The 14,315-nt window shown below is 45.7% G+C and overlaps 1 protein-coding gene across 2 annotated transcripts in view; it reads left to right on the top strand.

Annotated features, from left to right (window-relative positions):
• The first annotated feature begins 11,170 nt into the window (after positions 1 to 11,170).
• Cnot6 (CCR4-NOT transcription complex subunit 6) overlaps positions 11,171 to 14,315 on the top strand; it is a 49,112-nt gene continuing 45,967 nt past the window's right edge. For both annotated transcript variants that reach the window (XM_006987103.4, XM_006987102.4), the window contains exon 1: positions 11,171 to 11,302. The gene's annotated coding sequence lies outside the window, so the exon portion shown is untranslated. The remainder of the gene's footprint in view (positions 11,303 to 14,315) is intronic.

Raw genomic sequence — 14,315 nt, 5'->3', positions numbered from 1 at the left:
CTCTGTGTAGCTTTGCGCCTTTCCTGGAGCTCACTTGGTAGCCCAGGCTGTCCTTGAACTCACAGAGATCCGCCTGGCTCTGCCTCCCGAGTGCTGGGATTAAAGGCGTGCGCCACCACCGCCTGGCTTATCATGGATTCTTAATGTGACAGTATTGTTGGGAGGTACTGAAAAGCAGGTGGTGGGGTCCAGTTAGAGGAAGTAGATTACTGGAAAGATGTATCTGGGTCCCTTACTCTTTTTTCTCTCTTCTTAGCCACCATTAGGTGGATGGAGTCCACCTTGCTCCACGTGCTCATGGTCTGCCTCATCCAAGGCCCCAAGTGATGGGGCCAGTAGCCATGTATTGAAACCTTGGAAACCATGAGCCACTGTAAGTTACCTCAAGTATCTTCGTCACAGCAACAAAAAACTGGCATGGTCAAGAAAGTAAACAGAAGGAAAAAGATAAAGGAATCCTGAGCTGAGTTGGAGTGCTTTGCCAAATATAAGATCTGTTCCTCCAAACAGAAGAGGGAATACTTCACTGATTTTTTTATGGACCAGTTTTACTCTCATACCAAGATAGCACAGAAAAAGAAAACCACAAATCTCTATCTCTCCTAAACTTATGCAAATACACCCATGAAAACATTGGCAGATCAAATCTAAGAATGTACAAAAGGAATGACATGCCCCGACTAACTGGGCTTCATCCCAGTTATACAAGATGTTCTAGTATTTGAAAATCAACAAGAAAAGTCATACGATTGTATCAACTTAAGCAGAAAAGGCATTTGGCTGGAGACATTGTGTATTTGTGATAAAACATTCATGCTAAAAAACTTTGTGTCTGTGGGCTGGGGATGTAGCTCAATTGGTTAAGTGCATGCTTAGTTTATTAGTCAGGACTCTGTAAAGGAAATGGATGAATGAATAAATGAATGAATGACTGAATGAATGAGTATATTAAAGATTTATTTAATTTTATGTGTATGAGTGTTTTGCTTGCATGTACATCTGTGTACCATGTGTGTGCCTGGTGCCTAAGGAAGTCAGAAGATGGAGTTGGATCCTCTGGCACTGGAGTTAGGGACAGTTATGAGTACATGTAGATGCTGGGAATTAAACCTGGATCCTCTGCAAAAATAAGTACTCTTAACTACTGAGCCATCTTTTTAGCCTCAAATATCGCCCTCTCTCTCTCTCCTTCCCTCCCTTCCTCCCTTCACCTTTTCTCTCTATATATATACATACATACATGGATTTATTAGAGTGGCTAACAAGCCGTGGTTCAGCCCATCCAACAACAGTTGTCTCCTGATAGAAAGACCAAGAATCTGGTAGTGGGTCAGTCCACAAGGCCGGATATCTCAGCTGGTCTTTTGGTCTTCATTGGAATCCTGAAGTAGGTTCTACGACCAGCGAATGAATGCCTCAGCATCAGGTTAGATGAACTTGCCAGAGAAAGTGAGGGCAAGCAGGCAAAAAACAAAACTTCATTCTTTCATGCTCTTTATAGAAGCTGCCCCAAGAAGGTGTGGCCAAGATTTAAGGTGTATCCTCCTACCTCAAGTGATCCAGATTTAGTGTGAACCCACCTCAAATGATTCAATCAAGAAAACCACTCACAGGCATGCCCAGCTACTTGGGCTTTAGTTGACAACCAAGATTAGCTATCACACTTAGCAAGCCTACAGTTCTGAGTTTGATATGTGGGACCACATTAAACCAGTGGTGCTGCATGCCTGTGAGCTGAGCACCCAGGAGGAGGAGTCAGGAGGATCAGGAGCTCAAGGTCCCAGCCTGTGAGACTGCTCAATTGGTAAAGATATCTGCAGCTAAATCTGATGATCTGAGTTCAATCCCTGGGTACTGGATGAGGGAAGAAGAGAAGCAACTCCCTCAGCTTGTCCTCTGACCGTCACATATGTGCATCCTCCTCCACACACCCTTAGTATAAGTAAAAATGTGGTTAAAATTAATAATAGCCGGGCGGTGGTGGCCCATGCCTTTAATCCCAGCACTTGGGAGGCAGAGCCAGGCAGATCTCTATGAGTTCAAGGCCAGCCTGGGCTACCAAGTGAGTTCCAGGAGAGGCGCAAAGCTACACAGAGAAACCCTGTCTCGAAAAACAAAAAAATAAATAAATAAATAATAATAATAATAATAAAAAAGAAGAGGGCCAGAGGAATGGTTCAGTGGTTAAGACAATGGATTGCTCTTCTAGATGACCCAAGTTCAATTCCCAGTACGCAGGCACATGCATTCATATATACAAACCTCTCTCCTCTCTTTCAAGAACATAATCTAGAATAAGATAAGCCAGGTGTGGTGATGCATTCCTTTAATCCCAGCCTACATTCCAGTTCCAGGCCAGGCAATGCTATATAACGATAAGCTGTCTAAAACAAGATAATAATAAAGAAGTTCTGTTTAATTAAATTTATCATGCCCAATAGAATGAAAGATTAACTAACTGTGGTAGCTACTTTTGCTGCCAGGGTCTCCACTGTGCTAGCTGTAGTAAACTCATTTATTAGTAAAAGGGGGACCTGTAGGGCCCTGGCCCCGTTTTGGGTAACTGTTGCCTTGCTTGCTGACCTTGACCTTGATATCTTCCCTATGCTAATTCCCTTCCGGGTTCCACCCTCCTGAATGCTTAAGGGAAGTTCCTGTCTGTGTATCCTGCATAATGGGGTTAACAGCTTAGATGCAAGGTTGTAAAACATCAGTAGCGAACTTCTAACCTCCGGGGTCCTCCCATTGTGCTGTAAGCCTGTACTTAAGACCTCTTCTCTCCTTCAATAAACAGCATTTGGCATAAAATAATAATAATAATAATAAAGAAGTTCAAGGTAATCTTTGGCTATATAGCAAGTCCACAGCCAGTCTGGGATACTGGAGTCTCTGTCTTAAAAAAAAAAAAAAAAAAAAAAAAGAGGGGCAGGTGGAAAGAGTTTCACTGAGTGAAGAATTTATCTCAAAAACACAAGGATTGCCGAGCAGTGGTGGCGCACGCCTTTAATCCCAGCACTCGGGAGGCAGAACCAGACGGATCTCTGTGAGTTTGAGGCCAGCCTGGTCTACAGAGAAAGATCCAGGACAGGCTTCCAAAAAAAAAAAAAAAAGCTACACAGAGAAACCCTGTCTCAAATAAATAAATAAATAAATTTTAAAAAAGCACAAGGATCTGAGTTTGAATCCCCAGAAGCCATATAAAAACTCAATGCAGTAATGTGTTTCCCTAATGCAAGTTGGGAAAAGATTAGAGAATCCCCATGGTGTTCATGGCCAGCTAGTCCTGCAGACGCACTGAAGAACAACAAAGATACCCACCTTATCTCATACAAGGAGGAAGGAGAGAATCAATACTAGAGGTGCCCTCCCACCTCAGGAACATGCTATGGCAATCTCATGCCCACATTCACACACACACAAACACATTCTTCACACACCATTACATATACACATACAATAATCATCATCATCATCATCATCATCTCTGTTTGGTAATAGTGATAATATATGAACCCAGGTCGTCTGGAAGAACAGTAAGTGCTCTTAACCACTGAGCCATCTCTCCAGCCCTCAGTTGTACATTGAAATCATATAATCAATAGCAAGATCTTCTGATGAGTCTAATATCCGTTGTCTCACAGTAGTACATGCGTTAAAGCAGTATTTCAAGACCTCCCCAATGTACTCTGCAATGGGATGGAAATGTTTTACATCTGGAGAGAAGAGGTGGGTTTACAATATTGCAAGTACACTAAATGCCACTGAATTACACATTTTTTTTTTTTTTTCAAGACAGGGTCTCTCTGTGTAGCTTTGGTGCCTGTCCTGGATCTCGCTCTGTAGACCAGGCTGGCCTCAAACTCATAGAGATTTGCTTGCCTCTGCCTCCCAAGTGCTGGGATTAAAGGCATATGCCACCACTGCCCAGCAAATTATACATTCTAAAGTGGTTAACTTTTACACAGTAAGAATCTTACCTTAGTAAATAAATCGATTAATTGGAGAGAAAAATGAGCTTCCAAACAACGGGCTAGAAAATTAAAATCCTTGGTTTGAATTTCCACCGGGGACAGAGGTGCTGCTCCCCTTCCTGGGGCTTGCTACCTGGTCTTAGTTTCTGTCACGGCTGAGATAATACTCACAGTTCCAGGTCACAGCCCATCATGGCAGGGAAGTCACAACAGCGGGAGCTTGAGACAGCTGGTCACACTGAACCCACAGTAAGAAGCAGAGAGCAACGGATGAATGCATACCGCTCCCTAGTCTGCTTTTCCATTCCTAGAGCCCAGGATCCCAGTCAGGGGATGGTGCTACCCACAGTGGTCACCTCAATTAACTTAATTAGGGTAATCTATTGGCCTGCCTAGATGCCCATCTCTAGAGTGATTTTAAGTTTGGTCAAGTTGACAATTAACACCAACATCACACTGTTTTAGTCTATTTTTCTTTTGCCAATATCATAATACCACAGACTCAGTAAGTTATAAAGGAGGAAACGTTAATTTCAGCTCATGCTTTAGATCAATATTGAAGGGCCACATCTGGTAATGGCCTTCTTGATGCCAGAGCCTGAAGACATCTCAGGTATTAGAGTTTGGAACTGGTACATTCACCCAAAGCCCACATGTTAAAAGGCTTGGCCACCAACCTGTGGTGCTGTTGGGAGGTGGGAAAGCCTTTAGGACAGTGTGGTTCCCAACATGTGGTCAAGATCCCTCTGTGGGGGTCAAGCAACCTTACAGGGGTCACATATCAGATATCCGGCAGATCAGATATTTACATTACAATTCACAACAGTAGCAAAACTGTAGTTATGAAGTAGCAACAGAATAATTTTATGGACGGGCGGTGGTGGTGCATGCCTTTAATCCCAGCACTCAGGAGGCAGAGGCAGGTAGATCTCTGTGAGTTCGAGGCCAGCCTGGGCTACTGAGTGAGCTCCAGGAAAGGTGCAAAGCTACACAGAGAAACCCTGTCTTGAAAAACAAAAACAAAAAATAAATAAAATTATTTTATGATTGGGGGTCACCACAACATGAGGAACTGTATTTAAGGGTCACAGCATTAGGAATGTGCACCACTTTAGGAGGTAGGTGTGGTGATATTGTGTTTCCCAATATATTGTGCACTCTAGTAAACTTATCTGGGGTCAGACAACAAAACAGCCGCTAGATGTAGAAGCCAGAAAATGGTGGCACACACGCCTTTAATCCTAGCATTCAGAAGGCAGAGATCCATCTGGATCTCTGTAAATTCAAAGCCATCCTGGAAACAGCCAGGCGTGGTGACACACGCCTTTAATCCCAGGAAGTGACGGCAGGAATCAGCAAGGTATATAAGGCGTGAAAACCTGGGACTAGAGTCATTAAGCTTTTAGGCTTTTGAGCAGCAGTTTGGCTGAGATCAATTCGGGTGAGGACTCAGAAGCTTTCAGTATGTATCGAGGAAGCATGATCAGCCGTAAATTTGGAAGAGGCCATAAAATTCGAAGAGGTAAGGTTAGCTGTGGCTTGCTCTGTTTCTCTGATTTTTCAGTGTTCACCCCAATACCTGGCTCCAGGTTTGTTTTTATTAATAAGATCTTCTAATATTTGTGCTACAGGTAGGGCCTAGTGGGAAGAAGTTAGGTTATTGGAGGCATGCCCTTGAGAAAGATATTGTAACCCCTGTGTCTTCCTTTCCCTCTTTCTACTTTTCCACCCCCAGGAGCTAAGTAGCTTTCTCTACTGTACACTCCCACCACCAAGTACCCTTTGCCTTGCCTCTGGCACAAAGGCAATGAGGGAGCAACCATGAGCTGATGCCTCTAATAAACCTTCCTTTTTTTTTTGTTTTGGTTTAGTTTTTTTCGAGACAGGGTATCTCTGTGTAGCTTTGCACCTTTCCTCTGTAGCCCAGGTGGGCCTCTGCCTCCCGAGTGCTGGGATTAAAGGCATGGGCCACCACCGCCCAGCAAACCTTATAATATGGTCTGCATAGTGAGTTCCAGGCCATCTAGGGCTGCATAGTGAGTCCCTGTCTCCAAACAAACAAATACACAGATAGAAGTAAAAAAGAGTATTCCTCATAGAGACCTGCCATTTAGTAGATTCCAGATCCAGTCAAGTTGACAAGCAAAATTCATCATCAGGGCCAGGCAGCGGTGGCGGTGGTGGTGCACACCTTTAATCCCAGCGCTCAGGAGGCAGAGGCATGTGAATCTCTGTGAGTTGGAGGCCAGCCTGGTCTACAGAGTGAGATCCAGGACAGGCACCAAAGAGGCACTTGTTGGTGGGAGTGTACAGTGGAGAGAGTATCGATGACTAATCACTTGTGGGTGTTGGCATCTTACATTTGAGCTGGGAGGAATCTCCAAGGCATTTCCAATATTGCCAAACTGAACTCCAACCTGGCCCTACACCTTCCAGTTGCTGGGGCCAAATCTCTGAAAGTCATACCTGATTGCTCTCTGCCTCTCACCCCACACCTTAAATCATCAGAAAATCCTGGGAGAGGTACAGTCAGTCCTACCCACTGAACCAGCTCCCCACCCTGCCCCCTCTGAATGCACTAACCTAAAACTTACAGGTTCGCTCACTTGTAATGGTCTCTGGTAGTGAAACAAAAACACACTGGGCATATTATTTGGAATGTGATGGATACACTTTTAAAACTTGTCTTGTTTCAAGATATTCTCAGCACATGTGTTAAACGTTAGAGCATGAAACCTTTAGGAATTAGGATACTTCAGTTTGACTTCTCAAATACTTCCCTGGGAGGAAGTATTTTTATCTGGTGATTAAGCTTGAGGTTGACCAACAATTAATCTAAATGCTCAGCTTTTAGGGGTGTGGTTGAAGTTGGAACCAGGTTGAGACACACTTTCTTCTTTATGCTGCTCTGGTTTTTTTGTTTGCTTTTTTTGTTTTGTTTTGTTTTTGTTTTTGAAGACAGGGTTTCTCTGTGTAGTCTTGGCTGTTCTAGAACTCACTCTGTAGACCAGGCTGGCCCTGAACTCACTGAGATCTGCCTGCTTCTGCCTCTGGAGTGCTGGGATTAAAGGTGTGCATCAACACCAATTGGCTCTTCTGTTTTTTAAGTTTTTTTTTTCCCCTCAAATTCATGATTAACAATTTATTTTTGGTTTTTCGAGATGGGGTTTTCCTGTAGTTTTGGTGCCTGTTCTGGATCTCGCTCTGTAGCCCAGGCTAGCTTTGAACTCAGAGATCCGCCTGCCTCTGCCTCCAGAGTACTGGCATTAAGGCGTGTGCCACCACTGCCCAGCCCAGTTGATTTTCTAAGGCGAATCTTCAGGGAGCATGTTGAGCTCAGAAGGGAAGACCTGTTTCCTAGTTTATAAGGTTTCCAGGTATCTTCTCCCAATTCCACCTATGAGGAATGGAGCCAGGATAAATCAGGCATGCAGAGAAGTGGCTAGCTGGGGTGGGGGGTGGGGGGGTCTATGTATAGGAGATCTGACAAAGAATAAACCTTAAGTTTCTGTGGCTTTCTGCCTTCTAGCTCTTGTTTCTCTCTTTCCCAACATCATCTCATCTCCATCTTTCCTCTCTGCCTATTCTCTCCATTTGTTGCTTATATTCTTTAGGTGAGGTTGAATCCAGCTCAATTACATGGGCTGGGGTACAATTGGAATGTGACTTCTTCTTTTTTTTTGGTTTTTCGAGACAGGGTTTCTCTGTGTAGCTTTGCGCCTTTCCTGGATCTCGCTCTGTAGACTAGACTAGCCTCGCACTCACAAAGATCCGCCTGGCTCTGCTTCCCGAGTGCTGGGATTAAAGGCGGGTGCCACCACCGCCTGGCTGGAATGTGACTTCTTTGTGGCCAGGGCACTACATTCCCCTGAATGTGGTATTTGGTTCAGGAATGGAAATGAAAGCCAGTCCAGGACAGGCTCTCTTTTTCCATGCTGGTTTTAAATCCTATAGAAGATGGTATTTACTTTGGTTCAATATGGCTTCCAGCAATATGGTTACCATAGCAGTGAGGAGAGCTCAGAAAGTTGTAAGTCCTCAGATCAAGCTGAAAGGATGGATGGAGCTAGTGGTGGTGCTGGTTACCAGCGGAAAAGTCATGAGCCACGGCCACGACTACCAGAGTTACAGAGAGCTTTATTAGGAGGGACAGGGCAGAGAGAGAGGGGAGCCGGGCCTGGGTGGAGGGAGCAGAGCAGAGAGCAAAGAGATAGGGTGGGGGTCTGCGTCCGGCTTTTAAGGTGCAGATTGTGACCATGCCAATGGGTACATAGGCAGACATGGTGCTGGAGAAGCAGCTGAGAGTTCTACAACTTGCACAGGCAACAGGAAGTAGTCTGAGACACTGAGAGGTATCTTGAGCATATGTGAGATCTCAAAGCCTACTTCCACAGTGACATACTTCCTCTAACAAGACTACACCTACTCCAACAAAGCCATGCTTCCTAATGGTGCCATTTCCTACGAGCTCTTGGGGGCCAACTACATTCAAACTACCACACCAACTACTTTCCTTTCTTTCTTTCTTTCTTTCTTTCTTTCTTTCTTTCTTTCTTTCTTTCTTTCTTTCTTTCTTTCTTTCTTTCCTTCCTTCCTTCCTTCTTTCTTTCTTAAAGCTGTTTGAACTTGATTTTGAATCAAATGAAGTCTAATACACTAGAGACAATAAATAATATGAGGAAGATCTATAGAGACCTGTAACTTTATAATACCAGATTCTAACTGAAGAAACTGTGGCCCTGAGCCAAGAGAAATGGAGGTGGAGGGCAAGGATAGAAAACATCCTTAGTATTACACAAGGAAAAAGAACTCAGATTGTCAGTGATTGTTTTTGGATACCAAGGCTCCAGCTTTACAGAGGACATATCAGACTTTGAGGGTTGAATAGCTAACCAGGGTCCGTATTTCAGGATCACCAGTGTCTAGTACGGCTTGGCTTCCCCTGTACTTAACCCACTAGAGGAACCATGGATCTTCCATTTTTAAGTATTCTGGTTTCTCAGCATTCAGATTATAAGGATTGGCTTCATTGGGCAGTCTTCACTGCATTTTTTTGTCATTGTAATCAGTTTGAACAATATCATGCATTTCTGGAGACCTCAGTATTTGCAGGCTAGTCTATCTCAATGGCGTTGAAGAAATCCACTACTCTCTGTGTGCGCACAGCTGTTCTTTTGCTCATGTCCTCTTTTAAATGCACACTGGGCTCGTGATTGCTTGGTGGATGGAATACAGAGGAAGAGACATACTTTAGACGACCTGAGTGCTTCTCCTTCCTTCCTCTTAGAGCCCTGAGTTGCCCTGTTAGTGACTCAGGATGACCTCAGATGGAAGAGATCACCCACAAAGACATAAAGAAGTACTCCCAGGAGTACTTTATTAGGGGACACAGGGATACCAGATATTCAACATCCATCCACCTTTACCAGGCACTGGCATGAAAGACCACAAGTGAGACCAGTGGAACTGTCCAGCAAAGCATCTGATTCATGAACTATAATAGAATTATTGCTTAATGAAGCTAAGGTTTTTGTTACACAACTAGACTTCTCTGGAGGCATACAGTCACTCTCAAACAGGCAGTTCCCCTGGGGCAAATGAATTACAAAAAGGAACCCTCATTCTCCAGGCTGGAACACAGGTTGCTAGGGTACAGAACTGGAATGGGAATGGCCCAGCAGAAGGAGTGGCGCCCCCAGCCTCATACCCTTTGTATAAAAAAGGCACTGAACCATTTGAGTAGGTCAGGGCTTGGAGGGTATGGAGGAATATCTTCAGGTACCTAGTCTGTACCTGTCCTTACTCATTCCTCATGTATGATGGGCTCTTGCATTGCGTTCACTTTGTCTAGTATCCCATGGCACTAGAGACCCGGAGCTGCTATCCTGGCAAATGGCAGGTCATGATCATCTCCAGGCAATGCTGGAGCCAAGCAAACACAAACTGCCTTGAACAGAACATCTGGTTCTTGGAAGGGCTTTTGTCCCTCAGTGCTTTGCTCTCCCAGCTCTCTCTCTCTCTGCCTCAGGCAACAGCCACCCATTTCCCACATCCTGGAGCTCCAGACAGACTTCCTTGAGGGACGTGCATTTATTTCTTCCTTGTTAGTTCCTGGAAACCATTTCACATTCATATCTTTTGGGTTGATTTGCCAGGAGGGACAGGGACAGGGACAGGGACAGGGACAGGGACAGCTACCTGTATCGCCAGTGTATTTTGTCTGTGGAGCCAGTGTATTTTGTCTGTGGATGTTACTCTTGCCAACACACTACTTGACGCTGACTCAAGACAAGGTGGAGTCTGATTAATCCTTGAGCCCAAAATACTAGTCAACTATTATTCCCTGACGTAAACATTAATCAGCCCATTTCTTTCCCGGCTTACCTGCAACCACAGTTTGCCCAGAACAGATAGACTGTGTTAGCCTTTGAATGCGGCTATGGTTCGTTACTTAGACTAGGAGCTCATCAGAAAATGTCTACTGATGAATTTTTTTTTTTCCTGCATAGTTAGGGTAGGAACAATTCGTCGACTAGTGAAGATTGAACGTTTTTGTCTCTCAAGATACTGGATAGGTCAAAAGTCTGAGAGCTTATCTGTGCTCTCTTCCAAGAGATTGACAGGCCAAGGAAAAGAAAAGTGAATGGAGAGGAGGGAAAGAGAGGAGGAGGAGGAGATAGGAGGCGTGGAGACGGCTAGGCGCAGAGAGAGCGGGAAGAGAGGCAGGGAGGGCGGGCAGGAGCGCGCCGGGCCGGCTCACTGCTCCGCGACGCGGGGGTCAGGAGCCCGGGCTTAAGCGGCGGCCTGCGGAGACCCCCCCCCGCCTGACGCGGAATGGTCGCGCCCGGCAGTGCCAGCCAATGGGAAGGCAGGATGTTGGCGAGGCGGCGGTGAGCGGGGCGCTCGCTGGCTGGGGTGGGAGGGGGACGGCGGCCGCCGCCATGATGCTTGTTTGCTTTCAATGAAAACGAGGGGGGCGCGGAAGAGGAGGCGTCGGCGTCGGTGGCGGCGGCGTCGACGGCGCGGAGGCGAAGGCGGCGGCGAGCGCGGCGAGGAGGGCGAGGCCGGGGGCCGAGGGGGCGGCCGAGCGTAGCGGCGGCTCGCGGGGTCCGGGCGGCCGAGGCGGGCGGCTGAGGAGCGGCGCCTGAGGAGGGGGGAACAAAGAGCGGCGGCTGAGGCGGCTGAGGAGCGGCGGCGGCGGCGGCGGCGGCGCTGCAGCAGCGGGCGGGACTGGTATGGTGGTTCCACAGGGCAGACCCCGCTGCACTCACCGGGAGGAGGCGGCGGCAGCGGCGGCGGCGGCGGCGGAGGAAGGCGGCGCAGCTCGAGAGGTGAGCGCGACGGGCTCAGCCAAGTCCCGCCGAGGCTCTGTTGCCTGCGCCCTCCCATCCCGCGGGGGTCGTGCCCTGGGGACCCCGAGCGCGCACTCACACACAACTTAGTAGTTCTCGGAGTGACGTCTGTCGGTCCCCCCTCCTTGACACACAGCAGTCGCGATCCCCCCCCCCCCCCCGTCGGTTCCCCCGGGCCGCGCCCCCGCGCGGTGTCCCGGGGTCTCGGCCAGGGTGGGTGTCGGGGGTGGGGGGCAGTGTTGATTGACGGCAGAGCGGCGGCGTCCAGAGGGGGCGGTGGCGTGAGCCCTAGCTTCTGGGGACCCCCCCCACCCCACCCCCTGGTTCTTCTGGTCACGCGCACCTGGTGTCCCGGGACTCGGGGCTAAGACCGGTGGCAACTTTGGTGAAGTGGCTGTGTGGGGTGGCGCACTGTGCGGCGTGGAACTTGGCACTCCGTGGACCAACAGCGGCGCTCACCTTTTTCCTCCCCAAAGTATCTTAAAGTCAGTTTAACGCAGACGTTTACTGTTAGGGCGGGGCGGATTACGTGGCCAAAGAAGTAATTATCAGATGTAGAGATTATTGGACTCAGGATTGGAGTACCAATACCTCGAAGACATTTTTCCCTAGTTTAACCGAAGCGAACCTAGCCTTTTCATGTTTCAACGCCAGTGGTTATTTCTTTATTTTATTTTTGGTAACATTTTCCATCCCCCTTTGACCCTTTCTACTTTGACACGGTCTTCAGAGTCTGTTCAGAAGCAGCTGTAATCTTTGCTTTTAGCTGTTGATTGCAAATGACAACATTGTGAACGTCGTCTTGTTACTGCGTTTAAACAATCTCCTTGAATTCGAGTACAGGCAAACCTGTTTTGCAGGTAGACTGCCCGATTATTGCTAGGGCTAAATTCTTGCCTACCTGTGCTTGGGATTTTTAACTTTGGAGAAGAGAGGGACTGTGAATTAAGCAAAAACCAATTCGGTGTGTAATAGCACCGTTTTCCACACTTCCCTGGAATTCTCCACTATTCCACAGCAGTTCTGTAGGCTGGTCAAAAGATAGTGAAGACATATTTGGCTTTTTGTAATTAATTGCTGCTAGTGTTTTGAATGTGATGCTTTCTAGAATAAATTTTAGAGTTAAAAATTATATGGAACTAGTGGTCGAGTCTAATTCTCTTACACTGCCCACAAGAAAACTGAACCCTAGAAAGAATAAGGTGACTCGACCAAGATAATACAGTTAAGAGGGCAAATACAGTTAACAGGTTTTGTGTATTTGTGAAGACATGTTAAGTGTGTTCTAGTCATTAAGTATTTGGTTTTTTTTAGACACGGAGGGAGGTGTTTCAACAGTAGATATTATTTAAGGTAGATCAGTGTGACCATTTCTCAGTAGGTGTGCGCGGTGCTTGCTAACCTGGACAGAAAGTTTTCTTGTGTAACTTGAGATGTGTCCTTGGAAGTCAATCCTATGTAACTTCAGATGTGTCTGGTGGCTGGGAAATTTCAGGCTTTTTTTTTTTTTTTTTAATTGATCAGGCAGAAGTTGGTGTACAGAACTTGGGCCTGACTACAAATAAATACTACACATGCATTTTTAACTAGTATTTTGGTTAATGTTTAGACATCCAACTGTACCCATATTAACCTTTAAAAAAAAAAAGGTGGCAGGGGACAGGGTCTCAATATATAGTCCCTGCTGGCCTGGAACTCAGAGATCCTCCTGTCTCTCCCTCTGGAGTGCTAAGATTAAAGGTGGCGGCGGTGGTGGCGCATGCCTTTAATACCAGCAGAGCGAGGTGGAGCTCTGTGAGTTTGAGGCCAGCCTGGTCTACAGAGCGAGATCCAGGAAAGGCACCAAAACTACACAGGGAAACCCTGTCTAAAGATTAAAGGTGTGAAGCACTATGACTGAGTTTTTCATATAGTGCAGCTCAGAAAGGTAATATATGTAAGGTACTGGAATAAATGATTGAGGTAGCCTATAGTTGTATTCTTTGGTCCTTGTGTGGTGAGAGAGCAATATCTTCAATACATTTGCAACCCTCTCCTATGTGCAAGATCCACTGGTTAGGAAGCTCTGGCTTAAATGTTTTGTTATTTTGAGAATGTTCACATATATTCACCTAAAATGTATACTTAAGATTAAATTATAAGTATGCAGTACTGTGTGTGTATATATATATATATATATATATATATATATATATATATATATATATACACACACACTTTTGTTGTGGAGGAGAAAGTTCTGGTTTTAATTTTTTGAAACCTTTTAGCTTCTACAAAATCTTTTGTTGGTGTACATTTTTCCTTAATTGTACTTGTTACCAGGCAATGGAGGTAGCCATGTTACAATGAAATGTGATTAATAAACACCACTTGTAAGTGCTGGCTAAACCCAAGTATAACTGCATATGCATAGTATATGTGCATTGGAGTACAAAGGATTGCAATAGAGTTTGGTATTTGAATAAGTAATTAAAGAAGGAAAGAATGGTTATTTGAGTCTAAGATGGAGGCTGATTCAGGCTGCCTAATTTTACCCTTTGGGTTTTACTTTTCTTTTGTCCATTTATATTTTTCTGATAGGTTGAACATTGAGGAATAGCATATGATGGTCCTGAGGTAGATGATGAGAATTCAGAGGTGACCGTATTCATGTTCTGCCTTCTGTCCTGAATAGGAGTAATGGGTGTACAAAGTGCTTCAAGGAACAGAAGAATGATTAAATTTATGGAGGGTGTGGTGCCAGTTTAAAAAAAGTAACACTGACTAGAAGCTTGCCAAGTTGGAGAAGGGGATCATTCTAAACAAAGGGAACAGTGAGTGTACTGAGGTATCAGGTTTGGGGGTAAGGCCAATGGTAAGATGTTACTGGAACAGTGGGAGTGACTTGAGAACAACTTGACAAAGGTGTGTCTAGCCTAGATTTTGAAGGACTGCTTGCTAAGTTAAAAGCTAGTTCCTTTCTCCTGTAGCAAAGGAGGGTCTGATTTTTTAA

This window comes from Peromyscus maniculatus, chromosome 8 (assembly GCF_049852395.1).
Source record: "Peromyscus maniculatus bairdii isolate BWxNUB_F1_BW_parent chromosome 8, HU_Pman_BW_mat_3.1, whole genome shotgun sequence".
NCBI lineage: Eukaryota > Metazoa > Chordata > Mammalia > Rodentia > Cricetidae > Peromyscus > Peromyscus maniculatus.
Note: the sequence above shows the minus strand (reverse complement) of the source record. Positions and strands in the feature narration are given on the sequence as shown.